At 40.8% G+C, this 22,008-nt stretch overlaps 1 protein-coding gene across 11 annotated transcripts in view; it reads right to left on the reverse strand.

Moving 5' to 3' along the window:
• Positions 1 to 22,008, reverse strand: part of LRRC8D (leucine rich repeat containing 8 VRAC subunit D) — an 88,164-nt gene that overhangs the window by 50,241 nt on the left and 15,915 nt on the right. For 4 of the 11 annotated variants that reach the window (XM_058174969.1, XM_058174967.1, XM_058174966.1 and 1 more), the window contains exon 2: positions 8,203 to 8,351. The gene's annotated coding sequence lies outside the window, so the exon portion shown is untranslated. The other 7 variants (XM_058174971.1, XM_058174975.1, XM_058174974.1 and 4 more) reach the window with 7 other exon arrangements.

Genomic DNA, 22,008 nt, shown 5'->3' on the forward strand with positions numbered 1-22,008 from the left:
GACAAAGAAAAAAGAAAATACATTGCATAAAGTGTAGAGCTATGTTTCAAATTAGAGTTTTCACAAGCCATTGAGCAAAACCCAACATTATACAAACCGAAGTCTTTTAAAGCTAAGAAATGTAATCATCCCTTCCTTTCTTCTGCATGTTCCCAATCCGGGGGTGGGGGGGTTCCCCAACTCTTCATAGTTTTGAAGTCATGAAGATATAGGGAAACTCTCCTGGAAATGGGAGCAATTGTATCAATAGAAGGCTTCGGATGGCTTCTTAAGTCTTCTTTTCATGACAATACATCTAAACATTTATTCTAGAATGTACAGGTAATCCTCAATTTACGACGGCAATTAGAACCAGAAACTATCAATAAGCAATGCAGAGAGTCAGCGTGTCACCACACTCAACTTTATGACCTTTTTCCCCCCATGGTCTTTAAGTGAATCCAACTTCCCCCATTGAGGCCAGCTGGGCAGGTTGCAAATGGCCATCATGTAACACCTGGGATGCTGCAACCATCATAAATACATGCCTGTTGCCACGGTCATGTGAACACGGAAACACTGCAACAGTGTTAAGTGTGAGGACCAGTTGTAGGGCATTTTTTTCTATGCCATGATAATTTCACAAGGTTGTTAAATGAATGGTCATAATTTGAAGACTACGTATAATCTACATTCAGGTAGACGAAACTGAAATTATTAATGGCCTTTATTTATATATAATGACACAGGTTTCAGTAGAAGCATTCAGAAAAGCACTGAGTAATTAGCTTTTAAAACAATGCATTAATTAGCATTCCGAACCCGAAAGATTCTACGCAGCGGATGTATTTCTTTCTGAACTACTAGAATTACAACCTTTAACAATAGGGCAACTGAGATACATATCAATGCTTTTGAAATAGCAAACAATTTCTGCTTTGTTTGAAACTCTTCTATGAGCCCACGCTTTAAAAAATCTTCAATAGACTTTGTATGCTTGGATATAAGACTATTACAGCTTTCTGAATGAATCGCAGTTATTCAAGCATGCCTTATATTTACATGCATATATACAAACACATACACAATGCACATAAAGTTGCCTAGGTTAAACATTCTGCTAATACCCCTCCCCTTTAATTTTCATGATCCGTATGGTAAACTGCAAGGTGCCTCAGAACTGATACTAAAACACATAGCTCATTGGTCACAAAATTCTCATCTTTATAATACATGTTATCATCTCTTCTGTTCACAATTAAAAATTATCTGAAGACCAAAATGTGATAAAAATGTGCCGCAATCTGACCACATCATCAAGATCAGTTTTAATTTTCTCCTAGCCTTCTTTGATGTAAGTCTTTAGTTTTCTTTCTGCAATTCAGAAGCTTCAGAAGCCACATCAGCAGTGGCATTCGCTAATCTTTCACCAGGATTTACACCTAACAGCGTCTTTGCTACCGGCACAACACAACCATTTTAAATTAACCCAAATGCTGAACTTAATCAGAATTGTTCCAGACATTTCCAAACAAAAACAGCTCAATGGGTTTAGTTCAGTTCTCTTTTTATTCCTATAACCCAGGGGTCTACAAACTTGGCTCTTTTAAGACTTGTGGACTTCAACTCCCAGAGTTTTGCTGGCTAAGGAACTCTGGGAGTTGAAGTCCACAAGTCTTAAAAGAGCCAAGTTTGCAGATGCCTGCTATAACCTGATAGAGGTTTCTGTTCAATAGGAGACTTACCTACAATATACCGTATTTTTTGGAGTATAAGGCGCATCTTCCCCCCCCCAAAAGGGGGTGAACATTTGGGTGCGTCTTATACACTGAATGTAGCCCCGCCCACCTACTGGCCCCTACCCTTTGGCCTCTGCCTCCCAGCAATTTACCTCCTTGCAGCAAGCAGCAAGGAGGAACAGCCCATTTCAGCTTCATTTGTGCTTTAATTAGCACAAATTGATTGTCTCCAATTCTCAGCTGTTCCAGGCTGTAGGGATTGCCATTGCCTATTGCTGCGCGGGCCTCTGTTGCTTGCTGCAAGGAGGTAAATTGCTGGGAGCAATTCTTTTTTCTTGTGCCAATCAAGCTATGCTGAAAACGAAAATGAAAGTAAAGCAGGCTGTTTGCTGCAAGGAAGCAAAATTGCTGGGAGGCAGAGGCAGATTTCTTCTTCTTGTTTTCCTTACCAAAAAAGGTAGGTGCATCTTATAGTGCGGAGCGTCTTATACTCAGAAAAATACGGTACAATGGATGCTTTAGCAACTTGAGCTAGTTGCTTTACCTTATCTTCAGATGTGATAGCAACAAAATATCGGCTAAAGGCAGAAATTCTCAGCAGTTTTTGAAACCACTGCATTTCTTCAGTAACACTGAAAACTAAGGGAGAAACAGTTTAATAATAGGTGAAATGTTACTAAAGTGGTTTGCCTTGTGTCAGGCAAACTTCCAACCAATCTACATATTTAACAAATAAAAATGCAATGAAAGGACAAATTAAGAATTCCTTTCCTGAAGAAATGCATTCTTCTACTGTCAAGTGCACCATGGGCTGATCAGAGAAGTTTCTTGATTGCTACTTGCATTTTTACAAGAATCTCACCAGACTAACTGTACTCTCTAGAGCAGGGGTGTCAAATTCGATTTCACTGAGGGCCGCATCAGGATTGTTTGACCTCAGGGGGCCGGAGTGAGCATGGCCAGGGTGGGTGTAGCCAGCTCAACGTCACTCGTGTCAGGGGCACCTGAGGTGACCCGAGCACACTGCCAGAGAAAATGGGCTCCCGAGCTCCATTTTTGGCTGTGACGGCTTCCTGCAACCTTCTGCTAGTGAAAACAGAGTTCAGGAGTACGTTTTCGCGTATGGCCCTCCCGAGCTCCGTTTTCACTGGCAGAGGCAGCACAGGCCAATCCTTCGCTGTTTCTAGGGCGGCCCCGCAGACCAGTTCTAAGCACCCCGCAGGCTCGATCCGGCCCCCAGGCCTTGAGTTTGACACCCCTACTCTAGAAAACAACCAGATAAACCCTTCAGGGTTTTAGGGAAAGCCAGGTCTACATCACTTCCTCCCCTTCAGGGATTTCATGCTAGCCAATCTCTTAACTCCACCCAGCACTTCAGAAGACTCCATCACATCTACCATCTATTAACTCAAATAAAAAAGACTTTTAAACACCACAATTTTTTAAAAAGGCAAAAAAAGCAGTAATAGCACATTCCCTGTGCCAGCAATCCTGCTGGTTAGATGTAATTTTGTGGAATGGTTGCCATATGTCGACCATGTATGTTGATGTAAATAAAATTATGGACTCTGATTCTATTCAGGAAAAGAAAAAAAATGTTCAAGGCTGAAAACTGAAAGCATAAAACTCAAAAACTTGAAGGGACCCCCAACCCCACCCCGAGAAGGCGCCTTTTTGAAATCCCTAACAAAATCAGATGATGAACTGAACCATAGGGGGCGCCAGAATATGTTTTTACCAAAATGTCTCTGCCTAAAGACAAATTGCATCATGCAAAATACACAGTAACTATAAATATGAATAAATGCTGCCTTATATCCCTGGTTTCAATGAAAATATAATTCTATAAACAAAATAGAAACACCACTTTTCAAAACCTGGAAATCTGAAGAAAGCAAAACCAAACCAAGGTAAGATGTTGGAAGCATTCACCTACTTTTCCTCTTTTGTTTTTGACAGTAACCTCCCCCCCACACACAAAATTTAAATATATTTATGCAGCTGTCTTTTTAAATGTAAACTTTTATATTGTAAAATGCTTTAAAAGTTAAGATTGTATGTGTGTATATAATGCTTTAAATGTAAAATTATCCACCGGTCTGCCCGTCCATCGGCCTAACTATCCCCAATATGTAAAATGTTCAACCTGGCAATTTAAATGGGCTTTATTCAGGATTATCCTAGTTCTCTCTAACCCAAAACCTCATTAAAAAGCTAGATCAAGACATAAACACAGGTAGCCCTCGATTTAAAACAATTCATTTAGCAACCATTCTGTCAAGTGCAGGGAAATCAGGAGATTCCGGGAAGTTCAAATATATAAAGATTTATTGCAAGCTTAAGCCCCCTACGAGAATCTAAACTACTAACAAGTCAAGAGAAATTCAGAAAACGCAGGAGTTAAGAAAGGAATTCACGGTGGGCTGGACTTAGATCTCTTATGGGCGCGCAGGAACTCATGACTGATGATGCATTTGACCCCTCCCTTGCGATCAGTCAGGTCATCTCCTACACATTCAAAATTACAATGGCACTGATAAAAGTGACTTGTAATAAACTTTTTCACACTTACAACCATTGACTTTGCTTGTCAGAAAAGGGAGATAACATGACGCCAAGACACTGCAACTGTCATAAATATGAACCAATTGCCAAGCATCCAAATTTTGATCATGGGGATGCTGCAATGGTTTTAAGTGTGAAAAATAGTCCTAGGTCAATTTTTTCAGGGCCGTTGTATCTTTGAACAGTCACTAAAGGAACTGTTGTAAGCCAAGGACTACCTGTATAGACTTTCCCTAAAAATTAAGTCATATCCAGATCATCATGCCAACAGCTTCATTCTGCCAATAACTTAACCAGATAGGATCTTATCTTACAACTTCTTCTCAAGCCATTAAGAATGTTTATGTGGAGAACACCCAAGTTCGCCAAACCATTTGATATTGACTTGGTATACACATGACACATCTATTTCAGCTCCAACAAGCTGATAAAAACTTCAGTTGATAAATCTGCTTTACCTCTTCTTTTCCTGGCAAACTGCATAAGCAGTATCCTGATAAAATCTCAGAAATAAATGGCATGAAGTTTTATCAATCATCAGGGACAATATAGATTCATGCATTACATTATGTAATGCTTTTTTCAGGCATCACTTGTACAATTAGTTATAGTGACTTAATTCGTGTGTACATTATAGTGAATGTACTACAGGGGTTGGCTTCACATCTGAAACAAGCCACATACAAGCTCAGGATGGTCCGTGAAAATAACTACTGTCCAATCTTTGTTGGAGACCGGAGAGTGGAAGAATCATCCCTAAGGGTTCAAGAGTTAAGTTCAAAGAACTACACTTATGCATAATAATATAACATTCTGTAACTGAGACTGAACATGAAGGGGGTAATTATATTATTTAGAACTTTCTGGTAACATGCAAGTTATTTTGATAGTCTGATAAGCCTTGAAAAGACCAGGAAGAATATACAGAGCCCTTCTGCTAAACAAGAATATTTTGCCAGGCAGGTTGGATAACTATACTCTACTGACTACAAGGATTCAAACTCAAGGCCCGGGAGCCGGATCCAAACCGTGAGGTGCTTAGATCTGGCCTGCGGGGCTTCGTGGAAACATCGAAGGACAGGCCTGCGGTGCCTAAGCCAGCAAAAATGGAGCTCAAACTCCATTTTCAGCTGCAACGGCTTCCTGCAACTCTCTGCCAGCGAAAACAGAGCTCAGTTTTTGCTGGCAGAGCGCACAGGCCACAACAGGTGCCTCAAAGATGAGTGATGTTGAGCTAGCCACGCCCACCCTGGCCACGTCCGTCCCCCCAAGATCAAACACAACCCTGGATGCGGCCCTCAATGAAATTGAGTTTGACACCCCTGGTCTACAACTATGATGGGTACTACCAAGATAAGCCTGAGGAATTACTGAGAGCTAGATTTAGCTCTGCAGAACTTTCCAAGGATATTCTAATCAACAGCTTGAGAGCAACGGGGATTCAAAATGTCTTCATTGCCCTGTAGTTTTTACCACCAAATTCTCCAGGAATTTTCCAACCTCAGTACCACTAATGGCATTAAAAAAATTTCCTGAGAGTAAATATGAAGGAAAAAGGAATGCACCACCTTCTTCTAGACTTCCCTGACAGAAATGAATAACAGAACTGGATAAAACCAAATATGGTCTTACAAGAAAAAATTAAGAGTGATGACACAGTTCATAGGCCGTAGATATAAAAAGTCTGAAAAAATGAAATTACTACAGAGGACAAAGTAAAACAAAAAAATATTGGGTTCTATCAAACTGAAATAGAAAATACCATTTTTCCAAGCAAGGGAAAAGGATTTATTTTGGCTATTCCTTCTGACAGGAATGATCTCCTGTCCCTTGAACAACATGCATGCTTTTAGGAAACAGATTTGCCATCAAAGTATGTAGCTTGGTCTTTGGAGAAAGAGTTGGTAGTCTAGTTCCTACAATGTAGGCCTCAGATATCTAAGGAATGGATAATTAACTATTCATAAATACTATATCCAAGTCACTTTTACTACTAAGTGTAGTAAGCCTTGGGGTATAATTTTCATTTAACCTATGAAAAATCTAATCAACAGCTTTCTTTTCAGACGCTGCAAACTCAAAACAGTCTTGACCATTTTCCACACTCTGCACTGACTAGAGGAATACACATTCCTAAACCAGATAAACTGCTTTTATCTTCCAGAAGGGATTGGGGTAGAGGATAAGCAACTTGAACTCACTTTCAGAAGTACTGAGTATCTCATGGCTGCAGCCTAAATCAGCAAGAATTCCAGCTCAAAGCTAATCTGGAGAGGAGATTATAACATTAGTATTTTATTAACAGAGCAAAAAGAAAGAAAGAAAGAGAAAGAAAAAAGGAAATCAAGAGCACTTAACAGTGAATACAATGAATATTCACTTGGACCAAGTTTTTGTGCACTTACTATTAGCTTGCTAGGTTGACTTATTTATTAAATAAAACTGACCGGCTGAATACCGCACAATTATTAAAGTCACGGGATTTTCCAGAGAAAAGAATAAGGGTTCTACATTAAACCCAATCATACAATTAAAAATATTTAACCTGTATTATGCCTGCTTATCAATACATCTGCAACTCTCAAAATGAAAGCCCTTGTTGCAAAACTATACTGTTACATACATCAGTTAAGAGAGAAGACAGGCAGAAAGGTTGTCACCTTCCTCCATTTATATTTCAGTGGGAAAATGGGACAGCTTTTTTCACCACCAAAGGCCTTGATTTTTATTTATTTTTTTGTATCAACTATGTACTTTTTGCTCTGCCAGGCTGCAAAAACAACTTGCAAAAAGGGGGACATGCACAGTCCTTGCATCAAATCATGGTAGAGGCTTCCCAGCAACTGCACATACAAAAATATTGGTCGTTGCATAGGGATCATAACCAGCGTTAAGGATCCTTATGAAATGAGGATTTTACACTAGGAAAAGGGATGTATTTTCTATCCTGCACGTTGCCCACCCACCCACCCATTCAATCCCAAAGACAGTGATTGATGCATTCCCCATCTTTTGTTTCAAAAGCCCCCAGCGCATCACACATGTCACCAAGAGCTTCCCTTCCCGTTAGGGCAGGACGCACGCTCGACAAACCCAGCTCTCCCAGCCCATCAATGGCTGAGCCGAAAAAAAACTTTAAACACCGGAAACCTTCCTCCTCCTCTCAATGCCCCCCCCCCGTAGGCGGCTCAATCCAACACCCTCGCCCCGTCCGGATTGTATTTCCTTCCAACATGATCGAAGGCTGAACTTACTGCCAAGAGGGAGGAGGAGGAGGAGGAGATGTGACAAAGGCGACCGCAGGCCCTTCCCTCTTTCTTTCTTTTTTTCTTTCTTTCTATTATTAAAAAAAACAATTTTAAAAAAAGGATCTAGGAGAGCAGAGCCAATATCCAGCCCACAGTTGCGCCTGCTCTCCTTGAAAACCGCTCTCGCAGTCCGGCGTCAATTCAATTCCCCTCCTCCAGCGCTTCCCGGCTAGAGCCGGTTTGCTCTGATGCTCCTACTTTTCGGTCTGCTTCGTGAGCGGCTCCACCATTGTCTGCCCGGGGCTCCCTCCCCGGATCGCGATACACAGGAGCTCAGGTGGCCGGCCGAGCGAACAAAGAGCAACCGGCGCTCGCAGGCTGGAATAAGCCGGTCCCGGAAAAGCCCACTCTGGGCTGGGAAGCCCCGACCGAGGAAAACAACGTGCCTTTTACCCCCGCCCTTCGCCTCTTCCCCCTCCCTCCCTCCTCCCTCCCTCCCTCCCAACCAGACTTGTCAACTGCGCATTTGCGCCGAGCAGCGCTGAGGCTGCCGTTGAGCAAGCAGGCGAGCAGGGGCCAGGCGGCCGAGCACTGTATATATGTATGTATATACATTATGCATGTATATAGACTGCTCGGTATTCAGGCTCCGGGGGGGGAGTCGTCCGTACCTGAGCGAGCCGCGCTCTTTTCTACACCTTCCTTCCTTCCTTCCTTCAAGCTGCGGTTTCCTGGAAGATCGGGGAAAGCCGGAGAAGGCAGCGAGCCCGAGATGATCACTCAGTCATTTTGGTCGGTCCTGCAGAGACGCGGGGGTCTCCTGGAAGAGAAGAAAAGCGACGGTGGGCTTTCGGGCTGTCCTCGGCAGCGTGGACGCTTCTACTACCAACCTCCATTTTCTCCCGCTTTTCCCGTTTAGTCCCCCCCCCCACACCCCTTCCTCGCAAACCGGGCGCGCCCCCTCCCTCCCTCCCTTCCCCCAAACGCGGGAACCTTGGCTGATCCTCCCTCTCAGCCCGATCCAGCACCTGGTTTGACCCGCGATTCTCTTGCAAAGTCTGCAAAGTTTCCCTCGCCTGGCGGCGCCGCCGCTTCTTAGCTCTCTGGCGCTGGATCGCCAACCCAGGCTGATTCACCTCGGCACCTTGCTAGCTGGTATGAGGCGGGAACTAGGAACCTTCGACGTATTACAGCGAAGGGCTTTTTTTTTTTCTTCTTCTTCTTTCGTTCAACCGGCTCCCCGTTTTGCATAAAACACGAGAGCCGGACTCTGCGTCCAAGTATCCGCTTGCATTTTTTTTTTAAAGGAGGGGGGAAAAATTCAACCGTCCCTCAGGCGGGATCGATCGTCCGCCTTATACAGCAAAAAGAGGGGAAACTTCCCGCCGTGGAAATGCTCCGCTCAGTTCCCATCCACGCGCGAGCCAGAACGGACCTTATCCACTCTGGACGCCTGCCCGATATTTCATCCCAGACTCCACCACTCAAAAACAGCGCTTTCTCTCCGATTTATCATCCTAGATGAATAACTTCATAGTCTATGGAGATTCTCAGTCATCCAGGTCACGGTTCTCCCAAAGGTGCTTTTCCAAAAGGCAACTGGAAATTCTGGTTTTTCTTTGAAGAGGTTTCAGCTAGAATTGAAGAAGCTTCTTGGATGAGAAGCGAAACGTCTTCAGAGAAAAACAAGATTCAGAGCTGAAGAAGTTTCATGGATGAGAAGGGAAACGTCTTCAAAAACAAACCAGAAAGTCCAGCTGCCTCTTGAAAAAGCACCTTCACAGGTGGTTGTTTTTAATAAAGGCTTTGAATATTGCCCTACTAGAAACCTCTCTGCTGTAGCCACAGATCTGGAGGAGGCTTGGCCCGGGTTCAAAACGATTTAGCCTAAGCCGCCACATTAATCACAACAGACTGAGTTAAAATGGAAGCAGCAACTTGAAATAAGTGTTATTATATTATGTATACACTGCGATCTCGCTCTCCTTGCCTTCTCCGGCTTATCTCAGAAACAGTTGTCTGCTATTCAACAACCCCTCAAGGTTATCCATTCCTCCAGTATTGTGGACAAGATAAGGCTATGAGCAGGCAGGAAGTTTTACTGATATACAGGGAAACAGTGCAATGTAACTATACTTCCTGTTTGTTGGGCAAACTTGGGCGTTCTGGTTTTTACTGGACCATTGAGAGAAAGTCAGTCTACCTGAATACTTTGGAAAGTAATGTGCTGGTGCCATGCAAGCAACCAGAGCTGAGTTAGGGATATTTATTTTATCATCAAGTCCCTTTTCGGCATCTCCATCCTTCCCAAATATCAGACTCTAGAACTGGGAAAGAGACAATGTGATTTAGCCCTTCCAATGTTGGATTAAATCAGGTTTTAGTCTGCTCTCTAATACACTACTCCCTCTACTCTAGAAGGAAGCAGCTCAGGGGGTGCCTTTGTCTAAGTCGCTCTCATGCAGCTCAACCTTGCAGGGTTGTTGTCATGGAGAAGAGTTGAAGAGACCATTCTATATCTTGAACTTATTTATAAAAGGCACAATATAAATGTGTTTGTTTTGGGGGAGGGATTGTGCCTTCAGGTCATTTTTGACTCCTGGCAACTATCTGGACAAGTTGCTGCAGTTTTCTTGGCAAGAGTTTGGAAGCGGGTTGTCAGTGCCTCCTTCCTGAGTCAGAGAGAATAACTGGCCTAAGGTCACCCAGTTGTGCCTAAGGCGGAACTAGATCTCACAATCTCCCAGTTTTAGTCTGGTGCAATATCAAAATGGTAGGCTAAACATAATAGTCTGCACCTAAGTACTATATTGCACATAAGTACTATACTGCACTGCCTACATGTAATCTTCAACTTACAACTGTTATTGAACCTAGAATTACAATGATAAGTTGTTCCAGTCCTTAAGCAGGTCACTAGGTAACTGCACCCGACTTTATTCTTTTTTTTTTTTTTTTGCAGCAATTGTTAAGCAAATCCACTGTTGGCAACCAGAAGGATTGGTTTTCTGGCAAAAAATCCTGTCATAAATTGCAGTCCCATAACCGCAAACAACTGTAAAAGTGGGCCAGTTGCCAAGCACCTCAAATGCAGTCACATGACCTGGGAGGATGTTGGAACTATGAATTTGGGTCATAAGTAGCCCTGGAGAGGTCCGTCATAACTTTGAATGGTCAATAAGTAACCCATTGTAAGTTGGGGACTATCTGTGCATCTTTCCTACTCTGATATCTTCATACAGGAACTGGCTATGCATACAGGAAAAATGCCTTCGCAAGATTTTCCAGACTTGCCACGTTCTTGAAACATCTAAAATGTTCCCAGTTTTTACTTGTCAGCCCTAAGATGTACATAATGTGCAATTACTCCTTTAATCCAAGTTGGTGTGCTTCTGAACCAGAAGCCAGACACTCCTTTTAAAACATATTTATCACTTTTTAAGCATTTCCTTTCTTCTTTACCAATTAAATACAATGTTAAAAGCAACAGGGTTTTTCACTATAATGGGCGGATAGTTCATAATGAGTGGATAGTTCAGGACCAATGAAGCTGTACAAACATTCATAAAGTTAATTTAGTATTGTTTTAAATACCTCACTATTGCCATGACTTCACTTGCCGTGAACCAGGTTTTTTTTTATGATCTCTGCATCATAAAAAGAGTCTGGATCAGGGGTGAAATGTAAAAATTGTTACTACCAGTTCTGTGGGTGTGGCTTGATGGGGGAGGTAATGTGACTGGGTGGGCGTGGCCAACATTTTTTTTTTACTTTTAAAAGCATTTTTCCTACAAGAGGTTGTAGAAAAAATGCTTTTAAAAGGCTCTGATGATCCCAGCTGAGCCGCCCGATCCTCAGAGGCTTTTTATTTTACTTTTAAAAGAATTTTTTTGGTCAATATAATCGTACGCCTCAGCTGGGCAAGGGGGGGGGCAGGGATTTTTGCTACCGGTTCTCCAAACCACCCACCGCCATCACTACCGGATCGGGCAATCTGGTCTGAACCAGGAGCATTTCACCCCTGATCTGGATACAATCCTATTCAACCTCTAAGGGAGCAAAGTCCATAATCAGGCACCTAAACAAACTAGAATATATCAAAAGAACAAGAAACAGGAAGTTTAACTAGTTTAAATCTGCTTTGTTCATTCCAATGGAGAAGAGGAAAAAAAAGCTCACACAGCTATTATCTAGGACTAGCAAAAGGAAGTCTGTTCAAATGAAGACTCCGCTAACGTCCACCATTCTGCTTGCTAGAGTTTCTGCTCTTCTGCTCCACACTATTCTAACAAGCAAAATAGTATTGCCTTTATTGTCATTGTACATTATATATAGGGGATGTGGTGGCTCAGTGGCTAACATGCTGTGCTTGTCGATCAGAAAAGTCGGCAGCTCAGCAGTCGAATCCCGAGTGCCACGTAACAGGGTGAGCTTCCGTTACTTGTCCCAGCTTCTGCCAACCTAGCAGTTCGAAAGCATGTAAAAAATGCAAGTAGAAAAATAGGGACCACCTTTGGTGGGAAGGTAACAGCGTTCCGTGCGCCTTTAGTGTTTAGTCATGCCAGCCACGTGACCACGGAGACGTCTTTGGACAGCGCTGGCTCTTTGGCTTTGAAACAGAGATGAGCACTGCCCCCTAGAGTCGGGAACGACTAACACAAGGGGAACCTTTACCTTTTTACATCATATATAAAATGAAATTGGTTTTACTGAAATCTTACTCTTTTTTTGAGAGATGAGCAGCTGTTTCTACACAATCATAACTCTCAGAGTAGAAGGCCTTGAGGGCTGGACACAATTGCTGTGCATTCATCAGAGTTGAACCCCACTGTCTCCTAGCAAATTGTTACCTACTTTGGTAGTGAAGTGTCTGCAAGAAAACAACCAAGTGCAGAGAATACCAAGGTCTCCACAGCTCAACCCTGAGCTACAAATATTCTTTTGTGATTTGCACCTGCTACCCATTCTCCAAGCAGGAAGACTAGATAAATCCTCCAGTTGTAACAACTACACAGTTATATCTGGTAATGTGGAAAATGGATACTTGTACTTTTTGTGTATACACTATAAAAACTCTCAGGGAACTGTGCTTTGTCTCATTCCATGAGAAACAACTGGTGGAGGGGGAGCATGAGAAGATGCAGAACAACAAATTGTTTGCTGTAAATCCTACCCCCTTTTGTATGTGCATGAGAGACATTGCATATGTATCTCCAAAAGATAGACTTACAGGATTCTTTATTGGCCAAGTGTGAGTAGACACACAAGGAATTTGTCTCCAGTGCATAAACTTTCAGTGTACATACAAGCAACAAGTGATAAATCGTGATCATAATCATAAAAATACATTTATTGTGAATCATAAGATACAACAGTTAGTGATAATCATAGGACACTACATAAGCAACTAACATAAATCATACTACAATACAATATACATTGTAAGATACAAGCAACAAAGTTATAATCATAAGAAGATAAGGAGATAAGTAATAGGAAAGGTGAGAAGAAGAACAGTTTGACAGTATCATGGGAATTAGTTGTTTAGCAGACTGATGGCATTGGGGGGGGACTCTTCTTGTGTCTAGTTGCTCTGGCGTGCAGTGCTCTATAGTGTCGTTTTGAGGGTAGGAGTTGAAACAGTTTATGTCCATGATGTGAGGAGTCTGTAGATATTTTCACAGACCCCTTTCTGGCTTATGCAGTATACAGGTCCTCAATGGAAGGCAGGTTGGTAGCAATGGTTTTTTCTGCAGTTCTAATTATCCTCTGAAGTCTGTGTCTGTCTTGTTGGGTTGCAGAACTAAACCAGACAGTTACAGAGGTGCAGATGACAGACTCATTAATTCCTCTGTAGACCTGGATCAGCAGCTCCTTGGGCACCCTGAGCTTTCTGAGTTGGTGCAGGAAGGACATTCTTTGTTGTGGTTTTTTGATGAGGTTTTTGATGTTAGTTTTTTTTTTCATTTTAAGTCTTAAGATATGATAGAACCCAGAAACTTGAAGGTCTCTACTGTTGATACTGTGTTGTCTAGTATTGTAAGAGGTGGTAGTATTTTTCTAAAATCTACTACCCTGTTTTCCCCAAAATAAAAACATCCTCTGATAGTAAGCCCAATCGGGCTTTTGAGCACATGGCAATAAGGCCAAGCACTTATTTTAGGGTTCAGAAAAATATATGACAGGGTCTTATTTTTGGGGAAACACGGTATCATTTCTACAGTATTGAGTTGAGGACTACTTGTATAACATTTTATAATATAATAAATATATTATTTTAAATAAACTTTCATAAAACAGGGACAAGCCTGTTTGAATAATCCTCCACGAACTGTATGTAAACCTCTAGCCCTGTTTTTGGAAATTCCTAATTTCCATTTTTGAAATGAAATGGCAAAATCATTCTTTTTAAAACTAACGGATAAAAATAATTTTCTCCTCAAGACCCCAAAATATCAGGTCCATCCCCTCCAGCGACCTAATTCTTTTTCCCCTGCAGCCATTAGAGGCTATAAAACCATTTTCCCAATCAGACCTGACATATCCAGACTTTACTAGGTCAAATTGCAGGTGAATTTAGTACACCCCCATTTTAAGACACATGCAATGTTAGACTCTAGGAAGAAGAGAATGCTTGTCTTTTAGGTCAGGTTAAGGAATCTGTTATCTTCCCTTTGTTGCCAAACTACACGGACCCCTGAGTCGAACTGAGACGTCATCATAGGGGCGGTCTGCATAGACTTGAAGAAATGTTACGATTTAAATCTTGAGTTAAGTCTTGGGTGTCCGTGGCCACAAAAGGTATTTAAAGGGTGAAGAAAAGGTTCTGATTACTGGTATCACTGGTATATATCTCAATGGTGTTCTGGTGGAGGTTGTTCTGCAGCATGTACAGCTCCACAATTCCATATACTTCCCTAAGCAGAGAGGGACCTATAGGAAGACAATCCCATTAAATAAGTCCCATACCCGCAGCTGGAGATATATGGACTAGATAAAAACTTTCAATAGAACTCGGATTCTACAGGGGGGGGGGGAGATTCCTGATGCTATTTGACAACAGAGGATCCTACAATTGGTCGTGGATGCACCACCCCCAAAAATTCTGGTATTCTTTGAAGAGGAATCCTTTGTTCATCTTTCAGCAAAGAGACTAAGATCTGTGCAAAGTTTACCTAGTATTCCCATTCTTCATTCACCAGTTTGTTTGTTTTTTAATGAGATTGAACCGTTCAGGGTTCATATTTATGTAATCATCAAAAAAGTATGCGGTTTCACTCTTATGTAATGGCTTTAAGTCCACATCTGACTTTCTGAGATTATAAGTGAATCTTCTAATCTTTTGGCTGTTTGCAATATCAGCAATTACATGGCTTTACTCCATAGTTAGCAGGACTTCGTGAAATATTCTTACACATTGTTCAGACTGTAAGGGACTTTTTTTTTTTCAAATCACTGCCTGAGATTCTTACCAAACATTTTTCATTAACTCAGAGTGATGAAAGTTTTAAATAAATCAAAAAAGCTGTAATGTTGGTTATTGATCTCGTGAAAAAAGAAAAAAATTAGGTTGACCACTGAAGAGAAAGTACTGTACAGCAGTCATCTCTTTAGCTGTTTAACTGATTTCCTTTGTTCAAGGATTAGCTACTGAAAACACACAAAAGTTAGCTTCATAGAAACTTCCAGCACCATGTTTTCTAACAAATGTTATTAAAAGGCACAGAATACCATTCTGTAGTTCTGATGAAACGAACTGCAGTTCAAAAATGCTGCACATTTTAATACAAGCAGTCCTTGACTTACAACCACAATTGAACCCAAAATTTATGTTGCTAAGCGAGATGGTTTTTAAGTGGGTTTTACCAAAATTTTTACCATTTTTACTCATTCTTCTTGCCACAGTTGTTAAATGAATCACTGCAGTTATTAAGTTGGTAACACAGTTAAGTTAACCTGGCTTCCCCCATTGATTCTGCTTGTCAGAAAGTCGCAAAAGCGGGTCACGTGACCCTGGGACACTGCAACTGTCGTAAATACATGCCAGTTGATAAGTGTCAAATTTTGATCATGTGATCACAAGGATGCTGCAACGGTCATTAAGTGTGGAAAAACAGCCATAAATCACTTTTTTCAGTGCTATTAAAACTTCGAATAGTCATTAAACAAACTATTGTAAGTCGAAGGCTACTGTAAAAGGTATTAGCTGGAAAAAGTGCTACCTGATTTTTGGCTATTAAATCAGGTATAGAATTGTATACCTGTATAGATTAACAAGGTTTCCTCCCGTAACACAAAAATATAACATCTGAATTCCATGTAAGTTTTGATGTATCAAGGGTAAAAGAGTTATCTATCCATTCATTCTTTACCATTACTAGTTTCCAACATCAAGAAGAACAAACATCAGGTACATGCATGAAAGATTTCACTTCTTTAAGAATATTTTTTCCCCCCCATTTTTAGAAGATAAAAACTTGACAAGCATCGATCATAGCTTGGCATGCACCGTTTCTGCAGATGCAGTGATGATGGCTAAGAACAGCTTTGTTTGCTGTCACTGAACAGGACATCAGATCCATTCTAGAGTCTATGTCAGGTCTATTGTTCCATTGCCTTTATCATTTTTACCTTCAACTGATTAAAATAGCCCTGTAAACCAGTGGTAACTATAAAATAAGGTAAAGGTAAAGGTTCCCCTTGCACATATGTTCTCGACTCTAGGGGGCAATTCTCATCTCCGTTTCAAAGCCAAAGAACCAGCGCTGTCCGAAGATGTCTCCGTGGTCATGTAGACAGCCTGACTAAACGGCAAAGGCACATGGAACGCTGTTACCTTCCCACCAAAAGTGGTTCCTATTTTTCTACTTGCGTTTTTTACGTGCTTTCTAACTGCTAGGTTGGCAGAAGCTGGGGCAAGTAACAGGAGCTCACCGTTACGCGGCACTAGGGATGCGAACCGCTGAACTGTTGACCTTTCGATTGACAAGCTCAGCATCTTAGCCACTGAGCCACCACTTCCCTTTTTTAAACTATACAATAAGATGGCTAAATTGTTACATATCTCTTTCAAGAGCTATATATGGAAAAGAACAGAATGGTTGTGTATTCATGAAGCTCATATAAATCCTTTGCCTACGTACCTTCAGATGCAATCTGAGACACATTCCGTGCAAAACACATAAAAGCATCTTATATAAGCAACCCAGGTCCATGCTGTTCAAAAGGTTTTTACTGCAGTTCTTCCCATTAGATAAATAGTCATGGGCCAATATTATTTGAGAGTCAACCAATTTGGGGACAAAAAGTCTTTGGGTTGCACAGCAGGATGAAGAAAGCCCAGGAGATTCATGTTCGAAAGCCACCTATGAAACAATAGTTCTGTGGAGTGCAATGTTTATATATCGAGGTTTATACAAACCAGGTGGTTTTCAGAATACCAGCACTTTTTTGCAGTGGCCAGGCAGAAGAAGATCCGGTAATTTCAATGCAATGACATACTTCTTTTTTAAATCAATATATGCAATGAATTGCTGGATTAGGCCTAGGTAATTACCATGGGTAGCAATTAAAAGTGTTGACTGCTTTAGGAGACTATCTTTATTTGAAACTGGATAGAAAAGGGTACACCCTTGCCAGTTTGCTAACTGATCTGTGTGTTTTTGTATCATATTACTCTTCCGGGCTGCTTAACTGGTTTGGGACTTGGAAGCAACTGTTTTATTATTCTATACAGTTCATGTGAGGCTAGAACAGACTCCTATGTGGTCATCGGCCAGTAGAACTTCTCAGGATTCTATCTTACTCTTCCAGCTATTTAATATTTCTATTGAACTGCTGAGATAAATAGTGGGGGCTTTAACCAATAAAATACTGTTAATAAAATACATACCTCTTTCCATATAAATATAAATTCCATATAAACATAGGTGCATAATTACATAATTAAATCCATGCCTTTTAGAAGGAAGCTGCTTAAATTATGAACTGCTGCCTTTTAGTGACAATGGACTGAAATAAATAGAAGAACCTAACATGGAATCCAGATAAGTTAGTGATGTTTTTAATCATTCATGGAACAGATTCAGTTTCTCTTGGATGGATTTGCCCTCCTGTGAAGACTTGCTAAGCAGGTAAGTGTATTTCTCACCCACCCACCCAGATTAGTGTCTGTAGTTATATGAGCCACTGTTTTAAAAATGTTCAGAAATTTCAGATAGATTTACATTATTACAGGAGCTGGTTATAGGTAGGCCGTTAACTGTAGTTAGAAAATTTACCACCAACCAATTCACTTATGAGATCTATGAGTCTATTCTGTAAGGCAGAGATTGATAAGTTAAATATCCTATAAATTCTATGAGACTATTTTGTAAGATACTCTCATTCTCATGGAAAATTTGATGAGATAAGTAGCATGAAATGGAAGATTCAGTGAAATTACCTATGGCCCAGAGTCTAGTTAATTTGACCAAAAAAAAAAAAATGTAATAGTTTTCTCTTCAGAGATGTGCTGTAGCTAGTCCTAGCAATTTTCTTTTCTTTTTAATTTGTTCTCCAGGCACAATATTTTATGTATTCCTAATAAACAATGCAAATTTTTGAAATGGCCACTTCATAAATACAAGAACAAAAAATGCCTCCTGCATATGTGTGATTTACTTGTTTTGGAAAAGACAATATTTTCTATTATTCAAAGGATGTGGAAATATGTGTTAATATGGCATGGATTTTGTGATGTCTTATACTGACTGTATTGTATTGCTCATATTATAGTAGTGAACTCATGACTACCGTGTTTCTCTGAAAATAAGACCCTGTCTTATATTTTTTGAACCCTGAAATAAGCGCTTAGCCTTATTGCCATGCGCTCAAAAGCCCGATTGGGCTAATTATCAGGGGATGTTTATTTTGGGAAAAACAGAGTATTGGTAAGTATAAAATGTTTTTTTGCTCCATAGTTTGTATTTTTAATATAGTTTTAATTTTTTCCCCTTAAGATTAAATATTGTCTTGCATGGATTAATTTTTTTTTTAAAAAAAGAATGAAAAATTGTTGAAATCTATTGAAATTTGGTATTCATTCAATATTTTTGGGATACCAATAATGACCTGTTACTAAAATAAGCATTCAAAATTATCCTAGTTAGCTACTTTTTAATCTTCTTTGCTATAATGATTTCAAATCTTCTTACTTTAATAATATTGGACTCTTTGATTCTGTGGCATTTTACAAGACGTTAATAGGTAATTAGTTCTGAAAAAGATATATAGACCGATATTTTTGGCTAAGTATCTATATCTAATTATGTGTTTTATGAAATAATGTTAAAAAAATGGATCTAACTTTAACATTAACAAACCTTTTAAAATAATTATGTGTTTACTCTTTTGAAATAAATGTGATAAAGAATAGTCTTAGGATTTCCCAGAAAAAAATGTAGTTGGGGCAGAGAATATTCAGATTAAATTATCTTCAAGTATTGAATTCCATTGTGAAATTAGGAACCTTTAAATAGAACATGGCTAGATCATTCTTAACATTTTCTGCTGTAGGACATGTGATAATCCCAGGTTTTGCAGCAATGTGGGTTTCCTATTAAGCACTGAAGCTCCTGGGAATGCTTTATAAAGCCAGCTAGAAATACCTACAGAAAATGTTCCTAGCCACATACTCTTATTTTTCTTTATTAATGCACAAATTAGAATGTATCATGTAATTAGAACATTTATTACATAAATTATTTATCATATCATCAACAAAATTAAAGTTCTTTTCTCGAGGGTAATATTAGGACAAATAACTGAAAATGGGTATCTGGCTTTTTCATTAAATGGGAATTACTTACCCTTGGCTTTCCGGTGACCAAAGGGGGAGATCCAAAACTATTGAGGAGGTGGCTCCTCCTCTATAAAGTTGATCAAGTCCAAAATCTAGATGCACCCATCCAGATCACACTAGTGGGCCACAAGAATCCTTCAACCTCTTACACTGCTCACCAGTCAGCTGCCAATGTTTTCAAAACAAAATTAAAACGAGAAAAATGAAAGCTTCCCTGCCATATCATTGCATACCAACCTTACAATGTTGCACTAGGAACAGGAGACCAAGATTTTAGGCCTGAAAGTTGCCTAAGCCAGGGGTCCCCAACCTTTCGGACCTCAGGGACCACTAAATTCATAATTTTAAATCCCATGGACCACTAACATGATCTGCCTAATGACTGGCTGGATGGGTGTGGCTAGGTGGTCATGTGACTGGCTGGGCATGGCCAACTCGATGGCCAACTTGATGTCACTCACATCGACGGGCACCTCACCTGCCTCTACTTACCCCTCTCCTGCCAGCCACTCCTCGCCTCCCCACCCAGGCTCCTTAGGGCCCCAACAAGAAGCAGTTGTTGGAGCTAAGCAGCCACCATGAGAAAGAGTTGGCAAAACAGCTGGCTCAGTTCAAATTGACTGAGAAGGAGGCTCAGCAGAAGCACCTCACTACAAGCATACACTTTCCAAGCACAAGGAAGACCTATAGGAGTGCAAGGCCAGCTACCGGCTCCTGGAGGCTCAGCGGGCTGAGATGGTCAGCCAGTTCCAGGCCATGATGCAGTCCACTGGAACAAGGCCCTCTGGCTTCTAGCCACCAGCGGCACTTCCCTCCAGCCTTCACCCAAAGCCCTACACCAGGAGGCTGAAGCAGACCCCAAGTCGGAATTTCTTCCTCCCTCCAACCCACACAGAAAGACTCTGAAGGGGGAGACTCTCTGCATTGCACGTGTTCATTGCATGTGCAATGTTCATTGCATGTGTCCAGCCCAGGGGCCATAGTTTGAGGACCCCGATTTAGTGCAATATTTAAAAAATGTGAATAATTTTTCTGCGAACCACCAAAATTTTTTCACGGACCATCAGTTGGTAACCACTGGCCTAAGCCACTCATCCTCTCTAAGCCTAACATGCCTTACAAGATTTTGGTTAGGGGGACAACGCAACCCTCATAAATATGAACCAGTTGCCAAGCATCTGAATTTTGATCATGTGACCTTGGGGATGCTGCAATGGTTGTAAGTGTGACAAATGGTCATGTCCCTGTTTTTCAGTGCCGTTATAACTTTTTTTTTTAATTTGAATTTATATCCACTAAATGAACTGTTGTAAGTTGAGGACTACCCATATTTCTCTCAACTGTAGGAGCACATGAGAAGCTCTTCAGAAAATTGAAGCATAGTTTCAATCCAAAAAGGGACCTGAATTTAAAGAAACTGTTCGCCACAAAGTATCATTTGCTAAAGAGACGTGTGTCCATTTGTAATGCCTGGAAAACAGTGAGGTAGTCAATTTTTGCAGTCATTGGACAGTTTCAAATAGTTGATGGGATGGTTCCTTTCAGCTAATCAAAAATGTGATCTGGGATCCGTTTACTGTATCTGGAGAATGGCAGGCCAACAAGAAACAATAGCTCGGCCTTTCGAGACACATGTTTTGGGCACATTCCTTTCTACATGAAACAATTGTTAGGATATGCTCACCATTGTAAAATGGTGTGGCTAAAGTTAAAATATAGTGCCCTATTATGTTCAACCAGGCTTTTAGTTTTTCTTGATAATGTTTATAGCAGGGGTGTCAAACTCTGTTTCATTGAGGGTTGTGTTTGACCTTGGGGGGGGCAGGGTTGGTGTGGCCAGGATGGGTGTGGCCAGCTCGATGTCACTACTGTCAGGGGCGCCTCATGTGGCCTGAGAGCTCTGCCAGTGAAAACAGGCTCCCAAATTCCGTTTTTGGCTGCAATGGCCTCCTGCAGCCCTCTGCCAGCGAAAACGGAGCTTGGGAGGGGCAGAGGCACTGCGGGACGATCCTTTGCTGTTTCCAGGGCGGCCCCACGGGCCAGATCTAAGCACCCCGCAGGCCGCATCCAGCCCCCGGGCCTTGAATTTGACATGCCTGGTTTATAGGCTGAAGGAAAGACAAACCTGAGGACCTTGGGAGAGTACCATGCTATTTCAGCAAATACTGAAATATTCATAGGAAAAATATTTGAAACCTGATAGTCAGAAAAGAAAAAATGCTGATAAATTCAGCATATTGGTCTTGTAGGAGCATAAAACAACGTAACTTCAGTTTGTTGCCCTTATTAAATTCAAAACCTGTATAATAAATGTTAACATTATTAAAGAGTGCGATTATAGTAAGTGGGCTTTATGCAATAAGTACAAAAAGAAATCTAATCTAGATTCATATCTATCAAATATATACACGTTTGTATGAAATATGATACAAATTATTGGAATCTCTGTAGTTTCCTTGTGGTAATTTAATACAATATTCTATAATAATAAGTAGTACAAATATCTAGCTTCCAGCATCTGGTCAATCTTGTTTGGACTCAGAATCTAAGCATGATAAAATCTGGGAGGCTGCCAAGGAATATCAGGGCTGTAAAGTAGATTGGGGAACTGAAAAAAAATCTTAGGAGAAAGCAA

This window comes from Ahaetulla prasina, chromosome 3, assembly GCF_028640845.1.
Source record: "Ahaetulla prasina isolate Xishuangbanna chromosome 3, ASM2864084v1, whole genome shotgun sequence".
NCBI classification, from domain to species: Eukaryota; Metazoa; Chordata; class Lepidosauria; order Squamata; family Colubridae; genus Ahaetulla; species Ahaetulla prasina.